General features: G+C 47.6%; 8 non-coding genes across 8 annotated transcripts; all 8 read right to left on the reverse strand.

The window, feature by feature from the left end:
• Positions 1–5,162: 5,162 nt before the first annotated feature.
• LOC141185033 (U2 spliceosomal RNA) lies at positions 5,163–5,353 on the reverse strand. Its single transcript, XR_012259733.1, has one exon. It is a non-coding gene; the product is annotated as a U2 spliceosomal RNA (small nuclear RNA).
• Positions 5,354–6,478: 1,125 nt separating this feature from the next.
• Positions 6,479–6,669, reverse strand: LOC141184843 (U2 spliceosomal RNA). Its single transcript, XR_012259560.1, has one exon. It is a non-coding gene; the product is annotated as a U2 spliceosomal RNA (small nuclear RNA).
• A 1,120-nt stretch (positions 6,670–7,789) lies between these two features.
• Positions 7,790–7,980, reverse strand: LOC141184331 (U2 spliceosomal RNA). Its single transcript, XR_012259096.1, has one exon. It is a non-coding gene; the product is annotated as a U2 spliceosomal RNA (small nuclear RNA).
• A 1,120-nt stretch (positions 7,981–9,100) lies between these two features.
• LOC141184674 (U2 spliceosomal RNA) lies at positions 9,101–9,291 on the reverse strand. The gene has a single exon (XR_012259407.1). It is a non-coding gene; the product is annotated as a U2 spliceosomal RNA (small nuclear RNA).
• A 1,119-nt stretch (positions 9,292–10,410) lies between these two features.
• On the reverse strand, positions 10,411–10,601 carry LOC141184332 (U2 spliceosomal RNA). The gene has a single exon (XR_012259097.1). It is a non-coding gene; the product is annotated as a U2 spliceosomal RNA (small nuclear RNA).
• Positions 10,602–11,721: 1,120 nt separating this feature from the next.
• Positions 11,722–11,912, reverse strand: LOC141184675 (U2 spliceosomal RNA). The gene has a single exon (XR_012259408.1). It is a non-coding gene; the product is annotated as a U2 spliceosomal RNA (small nuclear RNA).
• Positions 11,913–18,481: 6,569 nt separating this feature from the next.
• On the reverse strand, positions 18,482–18,672 carry LOC141185034 (U2 spliceosomal RNA). Its single transcript, XR_012259734.1, has one exon. It is a non-coding gene; the product is annotated as a U2 spliceosomal RNA (small nuclear RNA).
• A 1,121-nt stretch (positions 18,673–19,793) lies between these two features.
• Positions 19,794–19,984, reverse strand: LOC141185579 (U2 spliceosomal RNA). Its single transcript, XR_012260229.1, has one exon. It is a non-coding gene; the product is annotated as a U2 spliceosomal RNA (small nuclear RNA).
• Between the last annotated feature and the right edge of the window lie 724 nt (positions 19,985–20,708).

Consider the following 20,708-nt stretch of genomic DNA (forward strand, 5'->3'; position numbering starts at 1 on the left):
GAAACACGTTGTGAATTTTAAACGTAGGGGGGAGGTCAAGACGGAATGCCACCGGATTAATAACAGAACTGATTCTGTACGGCCCGATGAACCTGGGACCCAGTTTCCAGGAGGGAACCTTAAGTTTAATATTCCTGGTAGACAACCATACCTGATCGTTCACACTTAGGTCCGGACCAGACACTCTCCTCCTATCAGCCATACGTTTGTATCGGTTCCCCATAGTATTCAGATTCTTCAGCACCCCTCTCCATACTGAAGCGAGAGATGAGGAAAATCGTTCCTCCTCCGGAACCCCCGAAGAGCCCCCCCTACTGAAAGTACAAAACTGGGGGTGAAAACCATATGCCCCAAAAAACGGGGACTTACCAGTGGACTCGCTCCGCCTATTATTAAGAGCAAACTCTGCCAGAGGTAAGAAAGAAGCCCAGTCCTCCTGGTTCTCTGACACAAAACACCGGAGATATGTCTCCAAGCTCTGGTTCATACGTTCCGTCTGACCATTGGTCTGAGGATGAAAAGCCGACGAGAATGACAAATGCATCCCCCGCCGTGCACAAAACGCCTTCCAGAACTTGGACACAAACTGAGACCCCCGATCAGACACCACCTCGGAGGGTACCCCGTGAAGCCTCACAATCTCCCCAATGAACACCTGCGCAAGAGTTTTAGCATTAGGGAGAGCCGGAAGAGCGATAAAATGTGCCATCTTGCTGAACCTGTCCACTACAACGAGTATGACCGTTTTACCCGAAGACAGAGGGAGGTCCGTAATAAAGTCCATAGACAGATGAGTCCAAGGACGCTCCGGGATCTTCAAAGGTAAAAGGGCCCCAGACGGACGGGTATGTGAGGTCTTAGAGCGCGCACAAACCCCACAGGACGCGACAAAAGTTACCACCTCTTTATGTAAGTTAGGCCACCAAAACCGACGCGAGAGGAGATCCACAGTTGCTTTACTCCCCGGGTGTCCTGCCAAAACTGAGTTATGGTGTGCCTCGATCACCTTCTGTCGCAACTGATCTGGAACGAACAGTCTCCCCGGAGGTCCAACAGGGGCGTCCCCCTGAGCCTCCAATATCTCCTCCTCCAGCTGAGAGCATACTGCCGAAACCACCACCCCCTCCTGAAGGATAGGAATCGGGTCGTCCGTATTCCCGGCCCCAGGGAAACTACGAGATAAGGCATCCGCCTTTACATTTTTAGACCCAGGACGATATGTAACGACGAAATTAAACCTGGTAAAAAACAATGACCACCTAGCTTGTCTGGGATTCAGACGTTTAGCGGACTCCAGATATAGCAGGTTCTTGTGATCGGTGATGACGGTGACCGGATGAACTGCCCCCTCCAAAAAATGGCGCCACTCCTCAAAAGCTAACTTAATGGCCAAGAGTTCCCTATTGCCGACATCGTAATTCCTCTCAGCGGACGACAATTTTTTAGAGAAAAAGGCGCACGGATGCCACTTACCAGGGGACGAACCCTGTGACAATACTGCTCCCACCCCTACCTCGGAAGCGTCTACCTCTACAAAGAATGGCTGAGACGCATCAGGTTGAATGAGTATGGGTGCCGAGGCAAAACATTTTTTCAAGGAGGAGAATGCTTGACAAGCCTTGTCAGACCACCTAGAAAAATCCGTCCCCTTTTTAGTCATGTCTGTGAGAGGCTTAACCATGGACGAGAAATTACGAATGAACTTCCGGTAATAGTTAGCAAACCCCAGGAAACGTTGTAGTGCCTTAAGATTCTCCGGCCGATCCCACTCAAGAACTGCCCGCACTTTCCCAGGGTCCATACGAAAACCGGACGCTGAAACCAGGAAGCCTAAAAACTGGAGTTCCTGTACGGCGAACACACACTTTTCCCATTTGGCATACAGTTTATTATCCCGCAAGATCTGTAACACCTGTCTAACGTGCTCCTGATGAGACACCAGATCCGGCGAGTAAATTAAGATATCATCCAGATATATGACAACAAACTGTCCCACCAGGTGGCGAAAAATATCATTAACAAAGTGTTGAAACACCGCCGGGGCATTAGTCAGACCGAATGGCATGACAAGGTTCTCATAATGCCCCTCCGGAGTGTTAAAAGCCGTCTTCCACTCATCCCCCTCCTTCATCCTAATCAGATTGTACGCCCCCCTGAGATCCAACTTAGAGAACCATTTGGCGCCCACGATCTGATTAAAGAGATCGGGAATAAGTGGGAGCGGATACGGATCTCGGACCGTAATCCGATTAAGTTCACGGAAATCCAGGCAAGGGCGTAGGCCTCCATCTTTCTTCTTAACAAAGAAGAACCCCGCGGCCACCGGAGAAGATGAAGGTCTAATATGCCCCTTAGCCAGACTTTCAGAAATATAATCCTTCATGGCCTGCCTCTCAGGACCAGAAAGGTTATACAACCTAGCTTTAGGTAACTTGGCCTCAGGGAGCAGTTTTACAGAACAGTCATACACGCGATGAGGAGGTAGTTCCTGACACCCATTCTCCGAGAATACATCCTCAAAGTCCGCCAGAAATGGAGGTAAGACCCAAGGAGTAACCGCACCGATGACCGTGTTCATGCAGTTTTTATTACAGAATTTACTCCATTGGCTTATCTCTCTGGTTTGCCAATTAATAACCGGGTTATGCTTAGCTAACCAAGGAAGGCCCAACACTATAGGAGTGGGAAGACCCTCCAACACGTAGCAAGACAACAGTTCTTTATGTATTGCCCCCACTTGAAGTTTTACGCCATGCACAGCTTGCAAAAAACTTCCCTGACCGAGAGGTCTGGCATCGATTGAGAATATGGGGATGGGTTTAGCCAACTCACTCAATCGCATACCTTGAACCCGGGCAAACCGAGCATCAACCAGATTAGCCCCGGCCCCACTATCCAGAAGAACAGATATCCTCTCAGTTCTCGTACCCACCACCACCTCCGCCGGTACGAGAAACTGAGACGAACCAAGGGACGAAATACCTACTCCCAGATTGCCGTCCACCACACAACCTGGGATCAACAGTTTTTTCGACGACTCTTTACTCTGCAAGGGACGGGATGGACACCCCCCAATAAAATGTCCTTTTTTCCCACAGAGAAAACACCTTCCTGTCTTATGGCGCACCACCGGTCCCCTTCCCCGAAATGATGTCCCTCCTAATTGCATAGGCTCCTCCGGACTGACCAGGGGAACCACCATATGAGGGGACCTTGTAGGAGGTGGAGACATTACAGGGGGTAGAGTTATCCCGCACCTCTCCCGAAGCCGTCTGTCAACGCGAATAGCAAGGGCCATAGCGGCTTCCAGTGACGCGGGAGAGTCATACTGTGCCAACACATCCTGTAATTTGTCGGATAAACCATGACAAAACTGGCTCCTAAGAGCCGGGTCATTCCACTGGGTGTCCGTGGCCCACCTACGGAACTCCGAACAGAATTCCTCCGCCGGACGATCTCCCTGCTGAATCCTACGTAACTTAGACTCAGCAAGGGAGATCCGATCTGGGTCATCATATACGAGTCCCAGAGCAGCGAAAAACCTATCCACTGACTGGAGAACCGGGGAGCTTGGGGGAAGAGAGAACGCCCAAGATTGTGGGTCCCCTTGTAGGAGCGAGATGACAATTCCCACCCTTTGTTCTTCACTGCCCGATGACCGAGGCCGCAGCCGAAAGTACAATTTGCATGCCTCCCGGAAAACAAAAAACTTGTCCCGCCCCCCAGTGAACCTGTCAGGGAGAGCTACTTTAGGTTCTGGTCCGGCTTGCTCCAGAGGATGCAAAACCTTGGACCTAACGTCCGCCAGCCCCATGGACAAACTCTGCAACTGCCGAGCTAGACCGGCTACTGGATCCATGGTAGCTGGAGAAAAAACTAAGATGGTCGGTGAAAATGTCACACTGTCACAGAATACTGTAGGTAGGGGGCCTAAGCTGACCCTAAGCTGGGGCCCTGACTAATCCCTCATCCTGGAGGTACTGTTAAAGGTACAGAGGTCCAGGCCGCCAGCGTAACCCCTACCTTCTGAGGATCCCTGCACCTAAGTAATCTAGTCCTGAGAAGGACCCCGATCACAACAATAGGGAACCAGAAATAATATGCCCACACACAGTATTTAGACGAACGAGACAGTACAAGGGAAAAACCAAAACCACCTTGCATACAACTTCTAAACAACTACAACAGAGGGAACACCAACGGGAAAGGAGATAAATGATAAAGCGAGGAAAGGGAAAACACACTTCCAAATACACTTATCTCAGCAACTCCAAACACCACGATCCGCTCTGTAAGTCAGAATGAAAAGCTTTCACCGACACCTCCCAAACAGACCTGCAGGAATATAAAGGAGTCTCACTAAAGAAGCATTGATTGCAGCTGGGCGAGGCTGGACCTCAGCTAACCCAGAGAGAGAGAGAATTAACTCCTACACTGCCGAGAAAACACAAAGCACCAACAAGTCAGCTGCGAGAAGTCAGGCTGTGTGCTCGTGACGATCTTCGTGGCAACACACCCGTGACACTGAGAAGCTCACAGAGACCGCCATAAGCAACAGTTTAAAAGAATGCCACAGACTAATCAACCAAACTTTTTGGGTTGGTTTCTCTTTTATAGTCTGCAGGCATTAAATGAAAGAAGTCAGTGTTCCAGCAGAGGGAGACAACGTTTCAGAAAAGGCATTGTAGCAAACCAAAAAAGAAATTTTAAGCGCAGCAGAGTAACCAGCTCACATACCTGTTAGCTCAGGTGAGTTTAAAAGGCTGCTGTTGATAACAAGGGCATTTGCTAAATAGATGGTGTGTGTGCAACAATATACTGAAAGGTCAATTATATTGTGCAGCTTATCTCACCACCTGTAGTTATTTAGGTGAAAGCTCCAAAATGCTTGCCTAATATGTCTGTTTATCCAAAAGGAAGTATAGAGGGAGAGCTAGATAGATAGCATTGCATTACATTACATTACATGGCAATGCAATGCACAGTTGCTGAAGTTGAACCAAAATGAGCTTGTCATCTGGCTTCTGCAACTTTTAACATGAAAAATCCAATGAGGAGAAGAAAAGCAAAGCCAAAGAGTCCATCCCAAAATCCGACAAACAAGCAAAATGAACAAAAAGCATTGAATTCAATTCTTTCTGATTTTAGAAACTGCATTAAAGAAGGGGTGCACCGGTCCTGTAGATACTGCAATACCAGGTCAATGCGTGGAGTGGACAGAGCAAGCTCTTTTTCCATCTCCCTGTTCTAAAAATCCATTTAATATATGGTCCCCAGATAGGGGACGTATCAGATATTAAACTGATAAGAACAGATACTACACTTGATCTTAGCCAAAAGGCCGAGAAGCGATAACCAGAATTGGTTTCCGACTACGGTGCCACCGAAGGATTCTGAAAAGTCCATTTGTGGAGATGGCCACCTGGACTCCCGTTAAGAAGACATGCTGTCAACCTCTAGATCCCTCACATGCCTGCACTTTTCGGCTTGCTGCTGCTGCAATCCACGCGTTTTAGATCTGCATAACTCCACCTCTTTTAGCACAGTACCCTCAACCCCCGGCTGTTCCCACCCGTCTCAACACCGTTGGAAGGGAGGAGAACCAATTAAGGCGGGGGGGGGGGGGGGTGGAACGAGCAGCTGTCTACCCTTAGCAGGAGGGTTGCTGATTAATTACCTCTCCTGCTGCTGCTGCTGCTGGCTGTCCAGCAGCAGACTGAAGGTGGCTGCTGCTGTGCGCAGGTATATAAAGGCTCAGAGCCTATTATGACACGCGCAGCCAGCGTTCCATTGCCACATTCCGTCTACTGCAGGCGGGATACCTGGATGGCTGAATGTCACTGAGAAGCTCACAGAGACCGCCATAAGCAACAGTTTAAAAGAATGCCACAGACTAATCAACCAAACTTTTTGGGTTGGTTTCTCTTTTATAGTCTGCAGGCATTAAATGAAAGAAGTCAGTGTTCCAGCAGAGGGAGACAACGTTTCAGAAAAGGCATTGTAGCAAACCAAAAAAGAAATTTTAAGCGCAGCAGAGTAACCAGCTCACATACCTGTTAGCTCAGGTGAGTTTAAAAGGCTGCTGTTGATAACAAGGGCATTTGCTAAATAGATGGTGTGTGTGCAACAATATACTGAAAGGTCAATTATATTGTGCAGCTTATCTCACCACCTGTAGTTATTTAGGTGAAAGCTCCAAAATGCTTGCCTAATATGTCTGTTTATCCAAAAGGAAGTATAGAGGGAGAGCTAGATAGATAGCATTGCATTACATTACATTACATGGCAATGCAATGCACAGTTGCTGAAGTTGAACCAAAATGAGCTTGTCATCTGGCTTCTGCAACTTTTAACATGAAAAATCCAATGAGGAGAAGAAAAGCAAAGCCAAAGAGTCCATCCCAAAATCCGACAAACAAGCAAAATGAACAAAAAGCATTGAATTCAATTCTTTCTGATTTTAGAAACTGCATTTAAGAAGGGGTGCACCGGTCCTGGAGATACTGCAATACCAGGTCAATGCGTGGAGTGGACAGAGCAAGCTCTTTTTCCATCTCCCTGTTCTAAAAATCCATTTAATATATGGTCCCCAGATAGGGGACGTATCAGATATTAAACTGATAAGAACAGATACTACACTTGATCTTAGCCAAAAGGCCGAGAAGCGATAACCAGAATTGGTTTCCGACTACGGTGCCACCCAAGGATTCTGAAAAGTCCATTTGTGGAGATGGCCACCTGGACTCCCGTTAAGAAGACATGCTGTCAACCTCTAGATCCCTCACATGCCTGCACTTTTCGGCTTGCTGCTGCTGCAATCCACGCGTTTTAGATCTGCATAACTCCACCTCTTTTAGCACAGTACCCTCAACCCCCGGCTGTTCCCACCCGCCTCAACACCGTTGGAAGGGAGGAGAACCAATTAAGGCGGGGGGGGGGTGGAACGAGCAGCTGTCTACCCTTAGCAGGAGGGTTGCTGATTAATTACCTCTCCTGCTGCTGCTGCTGCTGGCTGTCCAGCAGCAGACTGAAGGTGGCTGCTGCTGTGCGCAGGTATATAAAGGCTCAGAGCCTATTATGACACGCGCAGCCAGCGTTCCATTGCCACATTCCGTCTACTGCAGGCGGGATACCAGGATGGCTGAATGTCACTGAGAAGCTCACAGAGACCGCCATAAGCAACAGTTTAAAAGATTGCCACAGACTAATCAACCAAACTTTTTGGGTTGGTTTCTCTTTTATAGTCTGCAGGCATTAAATGAAAGAATTCAGTGTTCCAGCAGAGGGAGACAACGTTTCAGAAAAGGCATTGTAGCAAACCAAAAAAGAAATTTTAAGCGCAGCAGAGTAACCAGCTCACATACCTGTTAGCTCAGGTGAGTTTAAAAGGCTGCTGTTGATAACAAGGGCATTTGCTAAATAGATGGTATGTGTGCAACAATATACTGAAAGGTCAATTATATTGTGCAGCTTATCTCACCACCTGTAGTTATTTAGGTGAAAGCTCCAAAATGCTTGCCTAATATGTCTGTTTATCCAAAAGGAAGTATAGAGGGAGAGCTAGATAGATAGCATTGCATTACATTACATTACATGGCAATGCAATGCACAGTTGCTGAAGTTGAACCAAAATGAGCTTGTCATCTGGCTTCTGCAACTTTTAACATGAAAAATCCAATGAGGAGAAGAAAAGCAAAGCCAAAGAGTCCATCCCAAAATCCGACAAACAAGCAAAATGAACAAAAAGCATTGAATTCAATTCTTTCTGATTTTAGAAACTGCATTAAAGAAGGGGTGCACCGGTCCTGGAGATACTGCAATACCAGGTCAATGCGTGGAGTGGACAGAGCAAGCTCTTTTTCCATCTCCCTGTTCTAAAAATCCATTTAATATATGGTCCCCAGAAAGGGGACGTATCAGATATTAAACTGATAAGAACAGATACTACACTTGATCTTAGCCAAAAGGCCGAGAAGCGATAACCAGAATTGGTTTCCGACTACGGTGCCACCCAAGGATTCTGAAAAGTCCATTTGTGGAGATGGCCACCTGGACTCCCGTTAAGAAGACATGCTGTCAACCTCTAGATCCCTCACATGCCTGCACTTTTCGGCTTGCTGCTGCTGCAATCCACGCGTTTTAGATCTGCATAACTCCACCTCTTTTAGCACAGTACCCTCAACCCCCGGCTGTTCCCACCCGCCTCAACACCGTTGGAAGGGAGGAGAACCAATTAAGGCGGGGGGGGGGTGGAACGAGCAGCTGTCTACCCTTAGCAGGAGGGTTGCTGATTAATTACCTCTCCTGCTGCTGCTGCTGCTGGCTGTCCAGCAGCAGACTGAAGGTGGCTGCTGCTGTGCGCAGGTATATAAAGGCTCAGAGCCTATTATGACACGCGCAGCCAGCGTTCCATTGCCACATTCCGTCTACTGCAGGCGGGATACCTGGATGGCTGAATGTCACTGAGAAGCTCACAGAGACCGCCATAAGCAACAGTTTAAAAGAATGCCACAGACTAATCAACCAAACTTTTTGGGTTGGTTTCTCTTTTATAGTCTGCAGGCATTAAATGAAAGAAGTCAGTGTTCCAGCAGAGGGAGACAACGTTTCAGAAAAGGCATTGTAGCAAACCAAAAAAGAAATTTTAAGCGCAGCAGAGTAACCAGCTCACATACCTGTTAGCTCAGGTGAGTTTAAAAGGCTGCTGTTGATAACAAGGGCATTTGCTAAATAGATGGTGTGTGTGCAACAATATACTGAAAGGTCAATTATATTGTGCAGCTTATCTCACCACCTGTAGTTATTTAGGTGAAAGCTCCAAAATGCTTGCCTAATATGTCTGTTTATCCAAAAGGAAGTATAGAGGGAGAGCTAGATAGATAGCATTGCATTACATTACATTACATGGCAATGCAATGCACAGTTGCTGAAGTTGAACCAAAATGAGCTTGTCATCTGGCTTCTGCAACTTTTAACATGAAAAATCCAATGAGGAGAAGAAAAGCAAAGCCAAAGAGTCCATCCCAAAATCCGACAAACAAGCAAAATGAACAAAAAGCATTGAATTCAATTCTTTCTGATTTTAGAAACTGCATTAAAGAAGGGGTGCACCGGTCCTGGAGATACTGCAATACCAGGTCAATGCGTGGAGTGGACAGAGCAAGCTCTTTTTCCATCTCCCTGTTCTAAAACTCCATTTAATATATGGTCCCCAGATAGGGGACGTATCAGATATTAAACTGATAAGAACAGATACTACACTTGATCTTAGCCAAAAGGCCGAGAAGCGATAACCAGAATTGGTTTCCGACTACGGTGCCACCCAAGGATTCTGAAAAGTCCATTTGTGGAGATGGCCACCTGGACTCCCGTTAAGAAGACATGCTGTCAACCTCTAGATCCCTCACATGCCTGCACTTTTCGGCTTGCTGCTGCTGCAATCCACGCGTTTTAGATCTGCATAACTCCACCTCTTTTAGCACAGTACCCTCAACCCCCGGCTGTTCCCACCCGCCTCAACACCGTTGGAAGGGAGGAGAACCAATTAAGGCGGGGGGGGGTGGAACGAGCAGCTGTCTACCCTTAGCAGGAGGGTTGCTGATTAATTACCTCTCCTGCTGCTGCTGCTGCTGGCTGTCCAGCAGCAGACTGAAGGTGGCTGCTGCTGTGCGCAGGTATATAAAGGCTCAGAGCCTATTATGACACGCGCAGCCAGCGTTCCATTGCCACATTCCGTCTACTGCAGGCGGGATACCAGGATGGCTGAATGTCACTGAGAAGCTCACAGAGACCGCCATAAGCAACAGTTTAAAAGAATGCCACAGACTAATCAACCAAACTTTTTGGGTTGGTTTCTCTTTTATAGTCTGCAGGCATTAAATGAAAGAATTCAGTGTTCCAGCAGAGGGAGACAACGTTTCAGAAAAGGCATTGTAGCAAACCAAAAAAGAAATTTTAAGCGCAGCAGAGTAACCAGCTCACATACCTGTTAGCTCAGGTGAGTTTAAAAGGCTGCTGTTGATAACAAGGGCATTTGCTAAATAGATGGTATGTGTGCAACAATATACTGAAAGGTCAATTATATTGTGCAGCTTATCTCACCACCTGTAGTTATTTAGGTGAAAGCTCCAAAATGCTTGCCTAATATGTCTGTTTATCCAAAAGGAAGTATAGAGGGAGAGCTAGATAGATAGCATTGCATTACATTACATTACATGGCAATGCAATGCACAGTTGCTGAAGTTGAACCAAAATGAGCTTGTCATCTGGCTTCTGCAACTTTTAACATGAAAAATCCAATGAGGAGAAGAAAAGCAAAGCCAAAGAGTCCATCCCAAAATCCGACAAACAAGCAAAATGAACAAAAAGCATTGAATTCAATTCTTTCTGATTTTAGAAACTGCATTAAAGAAGGGGTGCACCGGTCCTGGAGATACTGCAATACCAGGTCAATGCGTGGAGTGGACAGAGCAAGCTCTTTTTCCATCTCCCTGTTCTAAAAATCCATTTAATATATGGTCCCCAGAAAGGGGACGTATCAGATATTAAACTGATAAGAACAGATACTACACTTGATCTTAGCCAAAAGGCCGAGAAGCGATAACCAGAATTGGTTTCCGACTACGGTGCCACCCAAGGATTCTGAAAAGTCCATTTGTGGAGATGGCCACCTGGACTCCCGTTAAGAAGACATGCTGTCAACCTCTAGATCCCTCACATGCCTGCACTTTTCGGCTTGCTGCTGCTGCAATCCACGCGTTTTAGATCTGCATAACTCCACCTCTTTTAGCACAGTACCCTCAACCCCCGGCTGTTCCCACCCGCCTCAACACCGTTGGAAGGGAGGAGAACCAATTAAGGCGGGGGGGGGGTGGAACGAGCAGCTGTCTACCCTTAGCAGGAGGGTTGCTGATTAATTACCTCTCCTGCTGCTGCTGCTGCTGGCTGTCCAGCAGCAGACTGAAGGTGGCTGCTGCTGTGCGCAGGTATATAAAGGCTCAGAGCCTATTATGACACGCGCAGCCAGCGTTCCATTGCCACATTCCGTCTACTGCAGGCGGGATACCTGGATGGCTGAATGTCACTGAGAAGCTCACAGAGACCGCCATAAGCAACAGTTTAAAAGAATGCCACAGACTAATCAACCAAACTTTTTGGGTTGGTTTCTCTTTTATAGTCTGCAGGCATTAAATGAAAGAAGTCAGTGTTCCAGCAGAGGGAGACAACGTTTCAGAAAAGGCATTGTAGCAAACCAAAAAAGAAATTTTAAGCGCAGCAGAGTAACCAGCTCACATACCTGTTAGCTCAGGTGAGTTTAAAAGGCTGCTGTTGATAACAAGGGCATTTGCTAAATAGATGGTGTGTGTGCAACAATATACTGAAAGGTCAATTATATTGTGCAGCTTATCTCACCACCTGTAGTTATTTAGGTGAAAGCTCCAAAATGCTTGCCTAATATGTCTGTTTATCCAAAAGGAAGTATAGAGGGAGAGCTAGATAGATAGCATTGCATTACATTACATTACATGGCAATGCAATGCACAGTTGCTGAAGTTGAACCAAAATGAGCTTGTCATCTGGCTTCTGCAACTTTTAACATGAAAAATCCAATGAGGAGAAGAAAAGCAAAGCCAAAGAGTCCATCCCAAAATCCGACAAACAAGCAAAATGAACAAAAAGCATTGAATTCAATTCTTTCTGATTTTAGAAACTGCATTAAAGAAGGGGTGCACCGGTCCTGGAGATACTGCAATACCAGGTCAATGCGTGGAGTGGACAGAGCAAGCTCTTTTTCCATCTCCCTGTTCTAAAACTCCATTTAATATATGGTCCCCAGATAGGGGACGTATCAGATATTAAACTGATAAGAACAGATACTACACTTGATCTTAGCCAAAAGGCCGAGAAGCGATAACCAGAATTGGTTTCCGACTACGGTGCCACCCAAGGATTCTGAAAAGTCCATTTGTGGAGATGGCCACCTGGACTCCCGTTAAGAAGACATGCTGTCAACCTCTAGATCCCTCACATGCCTGCACTTTTCGGCTTGCTGCTGCTGCAATCCACGCGTTTTAGATCTGCATAACTCCACCTCTTTTAGCACAGTACCCTCAACCCCCGGCTGTTCCCACCCGCCTCAACACCGTTGGAAGGGAGGAGAACCAATTAAGGCGGGGGGGGGTGGAACGAGCAGCTGTCTACCCTTAGCAGGAGGGTTGCTGATTAATTACCTCTCCTGCTGCTGCTGCTGCTGGCTGTCCAGCAGCAGACTGAAGGTGGCTGCTGCTGTGCGCAGGTATATAAAGGCTCAGAGCCTATTATGACACGCGCAGCCAGCGTTCCATTGCCACATTCCGTCTACTGCAGGCGGGATACCTGGATGGCTGAATGTCACTGAGTGTCACACTGTCACAGAATACTGGAGGTAGGGGGCCTAAGCTGACCCTAAGCTGGGGCCCTGACTAATCCCTCATCCTGGAGGTACTGTTAAAGGTACAGAGGTCCAGGCCGCCAGCGTAACCCCTACCTTCTGAGGATCCCTGCACCTAAGTAATCTAGTCCTGAGAAGGACCCCGATCACAACAATAGGGAACCAGAAATAATATGCCCACACACAGTATTTAGACGAACGAGACAGTACAAGGGAAAAACCAAAACCACCTTGCATACAACTTCTAAACAACTACAACAGAGGGAACACCAACGGGAAAGGAGATAAATGATAAAGCGAGGAAAGGGAAAACACACTTCCAAATACACTTATCTCAGCAACTCCAAACACCACGATCCGCTCTGTAAGTCAGAATGAAAAGCTTTCACCGACACCTCCCAAACAGACCTGCAGGAATATAAAGGAGTCTCACTAAAGAAGCATTGATTGCAGCTGGGCGAGGCTGGACCTCAGCTAACCCAGAGAGAGAGAGAATTAACTCCTACACTGCCGAGAAAACACAAAGCACCAACAAGTCAGCTGCGAGAAGTCAGGCTGTGTGCTCGTGACGATCTTCGTGGCAACACACCCGTGACAGTACCTCCCCTTCTACGAGGGGCCTCTGGACCCTCAGGGCCAGGTTTATCCGGGTGAGTCGTGTGGAAGGCCCGAACTAATCGGTCTGCGTTAATATCCGACGCAGGAACCCACATCCTCTCCTCAGGACCATACCCCTTCCAATGAACCAAGTACTGAAGGGACCGGCGATTAAAGCGTGAATCAATGACCCTCGATACCTGGAACTCCAAGTTACCATTGACAACCACAGGAGGGGGAGGTAAAGGTGACGGTACCACCGGCGCCACATACCTCTTAAGCAATGATCTGTGAAACACGTTGTGAATTTTAAACGTAGGGGGGAGGTCAAGACGGAATGCCACCGGATTAATAACAGAACTGATTCTGTACGGCCCGATGAACCTGGGACCCAGTTTCCAGGAGGGAACCTTAAGTTTAATATTCCTGGTAGACAACCATACCTGATCGTTCACACTTAGGTCCGGACCAGACACTCTCCTCCTATCAGCCATACGTTTGTATCGGTTCCCCATAGTATTCAGATTCTTCAGCACCCCTCTCCATACTGAAGCGAGAGATGAGGAAAATCGTTCCTCCTCCGGAACCCCCGAAGAGCCCCCCCTACTGAAAGTACAAAACTGGGGGTGAAAACCATATGCCCCAAAAAACGGGGACTTACCAGTGGACTCGCTCCGCCTATTATTAAGAGCAAACTCTGCCAGAGGTAAGAAAGAAGCCCAGTCCTCCTGGTTCTCTGACACAAAACACCGGAGATATGTCTCCAAGCTCTGGTTCATACGTTCCGTCTGACCATTGGTCTGAGGATGAAAAGCCGACGAGAATGACAAATGCATCCCCCGCCGTGCACAAAACGCCTTCCAGAACTTGGACACAAACTGAGACCCCCGATCAGACACCACCTCGGAGGGTACCCCGTGAAGCCTCACAATCTCCCCAATGAACACCTGCGCAAGAGTTTTAGCATTAGGGAGAGCCGGAAGAGCGATAAAATGTGCCATCTTGCTGAACCTGTCCACTACAACGAGTATGACCGTTTTACCCGAAGACAGAGGGAGGTCCGTAATAAAGTCCATAGACAGATGAGTCCAAGGACGCTCCGGGATCTTCAAAGGTAAAAGGGCCCCAGACGGACGGGTATGTGAGGTCTTAGAGCGCGCACAAACCCCACAGGACGCGACAAAAGTTACCACCTCTTTATGTAAGTTAGGCCACCAAAACCGACGCGAGAGGAGATCCACAGTTGCTTTACTCCCCGGGTGTCCTGCCAAAACTGAGTTATGGTGTGCCTCGATCACCTTCTGTCGCAACTGATCTGGAACGAACAGTCTCCCCGGAGGTCCAACAGGGGCGTCCCCCTGAGCCTCCAATATCTCCTCCTCCAGCTCAGAGCATACTGCCGAAACCACCACCCCCTCCTGAAGGATAGGAATCGGGTCGTCCGTATTCCCGGCCCCAGGGAAACTACGAGATAAGGCATCCGCCTTTACATTTTTAGACCCAGGACGATATGTAACGACGAAATTAAACCTGGTAAAAAACAATGACCACCTAGCTTGTCTGGGATTCAGACGTTTAGCGGACTCCAGATATAGCAGGTTCTTGTGATCGGTGATGACGGTGACCGGATGAACTGCCCCCTCCAAAAAATGGCGCCACTCCTCAAAAGCTAACTTAATGGCCAAGAGTTCCCTATTGCCGACATCGTAATTCCTCTCAGCGGACGACAATTTTTTAGAGAAAAAGGCGCACGGATGCCACTTACCAGGGGACGAACCCTGTGACAATACTGCTCCCACCCCTACCTCGGAAGCGTCTACCTCTACAAAGAATGGCTGAGACGCATCAGGTTGAATGAGTATGGGTGCCGAGGCAAAACATTTTTTCAAGGAGGAGAATGCTTGACAAGCCTTGTCAGACCACCTAGAAAAATCCGTCCCCTTTTTAGTCATGTCTGTGAGAGGCTTAACCATGGACGAGAAATTACGAATGAACTTCCGGTAATAGTTAGCAAACCCCAGGAAACGTTGTAGTGCCTTAAGATTCTCCGGCCGATCCCACTCAAGAACTGCCCGCACTTTCCCAGGGTCCATACGAAAACCGGACGCTGAAACCAGGAAGCCTAAAAACTGGAGTTCCTGTACGGCGAACACACACTTTTCCCATTTGGCATACAGTTTATTATCCCGCAAGATCTGTAACACCTGTCTAACGTGCTCCTGATGAGACACCAGATCCGGCGAGTAAATTAAGATATCATCCAGATATATGACAACAAACTGTCCCACCAGGTGGCGAAAAATATCATTAACAAAGTGTTGAAACACCGCCGGGGCATTAGTCAGACCGAATGGCATGACAAGGTTCTCATAATGCCCCTCCGGAGTGTTAAAAGCCGTCTTCCACTCATCCCCCTCCTTCATCCTAATCAGATTGTACGCCCCCCTGAGATCCAACTTAGAGAACCATTTGGCGCCCACGATCTGATTAAAGAGATCGGGAATAAGTGGGAGCGGATACGGATCTCGGACCGTAATCCGATTAAGTTCACGGAAATCCAGGCAAGGGCGTAGGCCTCCATCTTTCTTCTTAACAAAGAAGAACCCCGCGGCCACCGGAGAAGATGAAGGTCTAATATGCCCCTTAGCCAGACTTTCAGAAATATAATCCTTCATGGCCTGCCTCTCAGGACCAGAAAGGTTATACAACCTAGCTTTAGGTAACTTGGCCTCAGGGAGCAGTTTTACAGAACAGTCATACACGCGATGAGGAGGTAGTTCCTGACACCCATTCTCCGAGAATACATCCTCAAAGTCCGCCAGAAATGGAGGTAAGACCCAAGGAGTAACCGCACCGATGACCGTGTTCATGCAGTTTTTATTACAGAATTTACTCCATTGGCTTATCTCTCTGGTTTGCCAATTAATAACCGGGTTATGCTTAGCTAACCAAGGAAGGCCCAACACTATAGGAGTGGGAAGACCCTCCAACACGTAGCAAGACAACAGTTCTTTATGTATTGCCCCCACTTGAAGTTTTACGCCATGCACAGCTTGCAAAAAACTTCCCTGACCGAGAGGTCTGGCATCGATTGAGAATATGGGGATGGGTTTAGCCAACTCACTCAATCGCATACCTTGAACCCGGGCAAACCGAGCATCAACCAGATTAGCCCCGGCCCCACTATCCAGAAGAACAGATATCCTCTCAGTTCTCGTACCCACCACCACCTCCGCCGGTACGAGAAACTGAGACGAACCAAGGGACGAAATACCTACTCCCAGATTGCCGTCCACCACACAACCTGGGATCAACAGTTTTTTCGACGACTCTTTACTCTGCAAGGGACGGGATGGACACCCCCCAATAAAATGTCCTTTTTTCCCACAGAGAAAACACCTTCCTGTCTTATGGCGCACCACCGGTCCCCTTCCCCGAAATGATGTCCCTCCTAATTGCATAGGCTCCTCCGGACTGACCAGGGGAACCACCATATGAGGGGACCTTGTAGGAGGTGGAGACATTACAGGGGGTAGAGTTATCCCGCACCTCTCCCGAAGCCGTCTGTCAACGCGAATAGCAAGGGCCATAGCGGCTTCCAGTGACGCGGGAGAGTCATACTGTGCCAACACATCCTGTAATTTGTCGGATAAACCATGACAAAACTGGCTCCTAAGAGCCGGGTCATTCCACTGGGTGTCCGTGGCCCACCTACGGAACTCCGAACAGAATTCCTCCGCCGGACGATCTCCCTGCTGAATCCTACGTAACTTAGACTCAGCAAGGGAGATCCGATCTGGGTCATCATATACGAGTCCCAGAGCAGCGAAAAACCTATCCACTGACTGGAGAACCGGGGAGCTTGGGGGAAGAGAGAACGCAAAAGATTGTGGGTCCCCTTGTAGGAGCGAGATGACAATTCCCACCCTTTGTTCTTCACTGCCCGATGACCGAGGCCGCAGCCGAAAGTACAATTTGCATGCCTCCCGGAAAACAAAAAACTTGTCCCGCCCCCCAGTGAACCTGTCAGGGAGAGCTACTTTAGGTTCTGGTCCGGCTTGCTCCAGAGGATGCAAAACCTTGGACCTAACGTCCGCCAGCCCCATGGACAAACTCTGCAACTGCCGAGCTAGACCGGCTACTGGATCCATGGTAGCTGGAGAAAAAACTAAGATGGTCGGTGAAAATGTCACACTGTCACAGAATACTGGAGGTAGGGGGCCTAAGCTGACCCTAAGCTGGGGCCCTGACTAATCCCTCATCCTGGAGGTACTGTTAAAGGTACAGAGGTCCAGGCCGCCAGCGTAACCCCTACCTTCTGAGGATCCCTGCACCTAAGTAATCTAGTCCTGAGAAGGACCCCGATCACAACAATAGGGAACCAGAAATAATATGCCCACACACAGTATTTAGACGAACGAGACAGTACAAGGGAAAAACCAAAACCACCTTGCATACAACTTCTAAACAGCTACAACAGAGGGAACACCAACGGGAAAGGAGATAAATGATAAAGCGAGGAAAGGGAAAACACACTTCCAAATACACTTATCTCAGCAACTCCAAACACCACGATCCGCTCTGTAAGTCAGAATGAAAAGCTTTCACCGACACCTCCCAAACAGACCTGCAGGAATATAAAGGAGTCTCACTAAAGAAGCATTGATTGCAGCTGGGCGAGGCTGGACCTCAGCTAACCCAGAGAGAGAGAGAATTAACTCCTACACTGCCGAGAAAACACAAAGCACCAACAAGTCAGCTGCGAGAAGTCAGGCTGTGTGCTCGTGACGATCTTCGTGGCAACACACCCGTGACACTGAGAAGCTCACAGAGACCGCCATAAGCAACAGTTTAAAAGAATGCCACAGACTAATCAACCAAACTTTTTGGGTTGGTTTCTCTTTTATAGTCTGCAGGCATTAAATGAAAGAAGTCAGTGTTCCAGCAGAGGGAGACAACGTTTCAGAAAAGGCATTGTAGCAAACCAAAAAAGAAATTTTAAGCGCAGCAGAGTAACCAGCTCACATACCTGTTAGCTCAGGTGAGTTTAAAAGGCTGCTGTTGATAACAAGGGCATTTGCTAAATAGATGGTGTGTGTGCAACAATATACTGAAAGGTCAATTATATTGTGCAGCTTATCTCACCACCTGTAGTTATTTAGGTGAAAGCTCCAAAATGCTTGCCTAATATGTCTGTTTATCCAAAAGGAAGTATAGAGGGAGAGCTAGATAGATAGCATTGCATTACATTACATTACATGGCAATGCAATGCACAGTTGCTGAAGTTGAACCAAAATGAGCTTGTCATCTGGCTTCTGCAACTTTTAACATGAAAAATCCAATGAGGAGAAGAAAAGCAAAGCCAAAGAGTCCATCCCAAAATCCGACAAACAAGCAAAATGAACAAAAAGCATTGAATTCAATTCTTTCTGATTTTAGAAACTGCATTAAAGAAGGGGTGCACCGGTCCTGTAGATACTGCAATACCAGGTCAATGCGTGGAGTGGACAGAGCAAGCTCTTTTTCCATCTCCCTGTTCTAAAAATCCATTTAATATATGGTCCCCAGATAGGGGACGTATCAGATATTAAACTGATAAGAACAGATACTACACTTGATCTTAGCCAAAAGGCCGAGAAGCGATAACCAGAATTGGTTTCCGACTACGGTGCCACCGAAGGATTCTGAAAAGTCCATTTGTGGAGATGGCCACCTGGACTCCCGTTAAGAAGACATGCTGTCAACCTCTAGATCCCTCACATGCCTGCACTTTTCGGCTTGCTGCTGCTGCAATCCACGCGTTTTAGATCTGCATAACTCCACCTCTTTTAGCACAGTACCCTCAACCCCCGGCTGTTCCCACCCGCCTCAACACCGTTGGAAGGGAGGAGAACCAATTAAGGCGGGGGGGGGGGTGGAACGAGCAGCTGTCTACCCTTAGCAGGAGGGTTGCTGATTAATTACCTCTCCTGCTGCTGCTGCTGCTGGCTGTCCAGCAGCAGACTGAAGGTGGCTGCTGCTGTGCGCAGGTATATAAAGGCTCAGAGCCTATCATGACACGCGCAGCCAGCGTTCCATTGCCACATTCCGTCTACTGCAGGCGGGATACCTGGATGGCTGAATGTCACTGAGAAGCTCACAGAGACCGCCATAAGCAACAGTTTAAAAGAATGCCACAGACTAATCAACCAAACTTTTTGGGTTGGTTTCTCTTTTATAGTCTGCAGGCATTAAATGAAAGAAGTCAGTGTTCCAGCAGAGGGAGACAACGTTTCAGAAAAGGCATTGTAGCAAACCAAAAAAGAAATTTTAAGTGCAGCAGAGTAACCAGCTCACATACCTGTTAGCTCAGGTGAGTTTAAAAGGCTGCTGTTGATAACAAGGGCATTTGCTAAATAGATGGTGTGTGTGCAACAATATACTGAAAGGTCAATTATATTGTGCAGCTTATCTCACCACCTGTAGTTATTTAGGTGAAAGCTCCAAAATGCTTGCCTAATATGTCTGTTTATCCAAAAGGAAGTATAGAGGGAGAGCTAGATAGATAGCATTGCATTACATTACATTACATGGCAATGCAATGCACAGTTGCTGAAGTTGAACCAAAATGAGCTTGTCATCTGGCTTCTGCAACTTTTAACATGAAAAATCCAATGAGGAGAAGAAAAGCAAAGCCAAAGAGTCCATCCCAAAATCCGACAAACAAGCAAAATGAACAAAAAGCATTGAATTCAATTCTTTCTGATTTTAGAAACTGCATTAAAGAAGGGGTGCACCGGTCCTGGAGATACTGCAATACCAGGTCAATGCGTGGAGTGGACAGAGCAAGCTCTTTTTCCATGTCCCTGTTCTAAAAATCCATTTAATATATGGTCCCGAGATAGGGGACGTATCAGATATTAAACTGATAAGAACAGATACTACACTTGATCTTAGCCAAAAGGCCGAGAAGCGATAACCAGAATTGGTTTCCGACTACGGTGCCACCCAAGGATTCTGAAAAGTCCATTTGTGGAGATGGCCACCTGGACTCCCGTTAAGAAGACATGCTGTCAACCTCTAGATCCCTCACATGCCTGCACTTTTCGGCTTGCTGCTGCTGCAATCCACGCGTTTTAGATCTGCATAACTCCACCTCTTTTAGCACAGTACCCTCAACCCCCGGCTGTTCCCACCCGCCTCAACACCGTTGGAAGGGAGGAGAACCAATTAAGACGGGGGGGGGGGGTGGAACGAGCAGCTGTCTACCCTTAGCAGGAGGGTTGCTGATTAATTACCTCTCCTGCTGCTGCTGCTGCTGGCTGTCCAGCAGCAGACTGAAGGTGGCTGCTGCTGTGCGCAGGTATATAAAGGCTCAGAGCCTATTATGACACGCGCAGCCAGCGTTCCATTGCCACATTCCGTCTACTGCAGGAGGGATACCTGGATGGCTGAATGTCACTGAGAAGCTCACAGAGACCGCCATAAGCAACAGTTTAAAAGAATGCCACAGACTAATCAACCAAACTTTTTGGGTTGGTTTCTCTTTTATAGTCTGCAGGCATTAAATGAAAGAAGTCAGTGTTCCAGCAGAGGGAGACAACGTTTCAGAAAAGGCATTGTAGCAAACCAAAAAAGAAATTTTAAGCGCAGCAGAGTAACCAGCTCACATACCTGTTAGCTCAGGTGAGTTTAAAAGGC

The sequence above is a fragment of the Phyllobates terribilis genome, unplaced genomic scaffold, assembly GCF_046119375.1.
Source record: "Phyllobates terribilis strain yellow unplaced genomic scaffold, ASM4611937v1 Scaffold_40__1_contigs__length_11209783, whole genome shotgun sequence".
Taxonomy (NCBI): Eukaryota; Metazoa; Chordata; class Amphibia; order Anura; family Dendrobatidae; genus Phyllobates; species Phyllobates terribilis.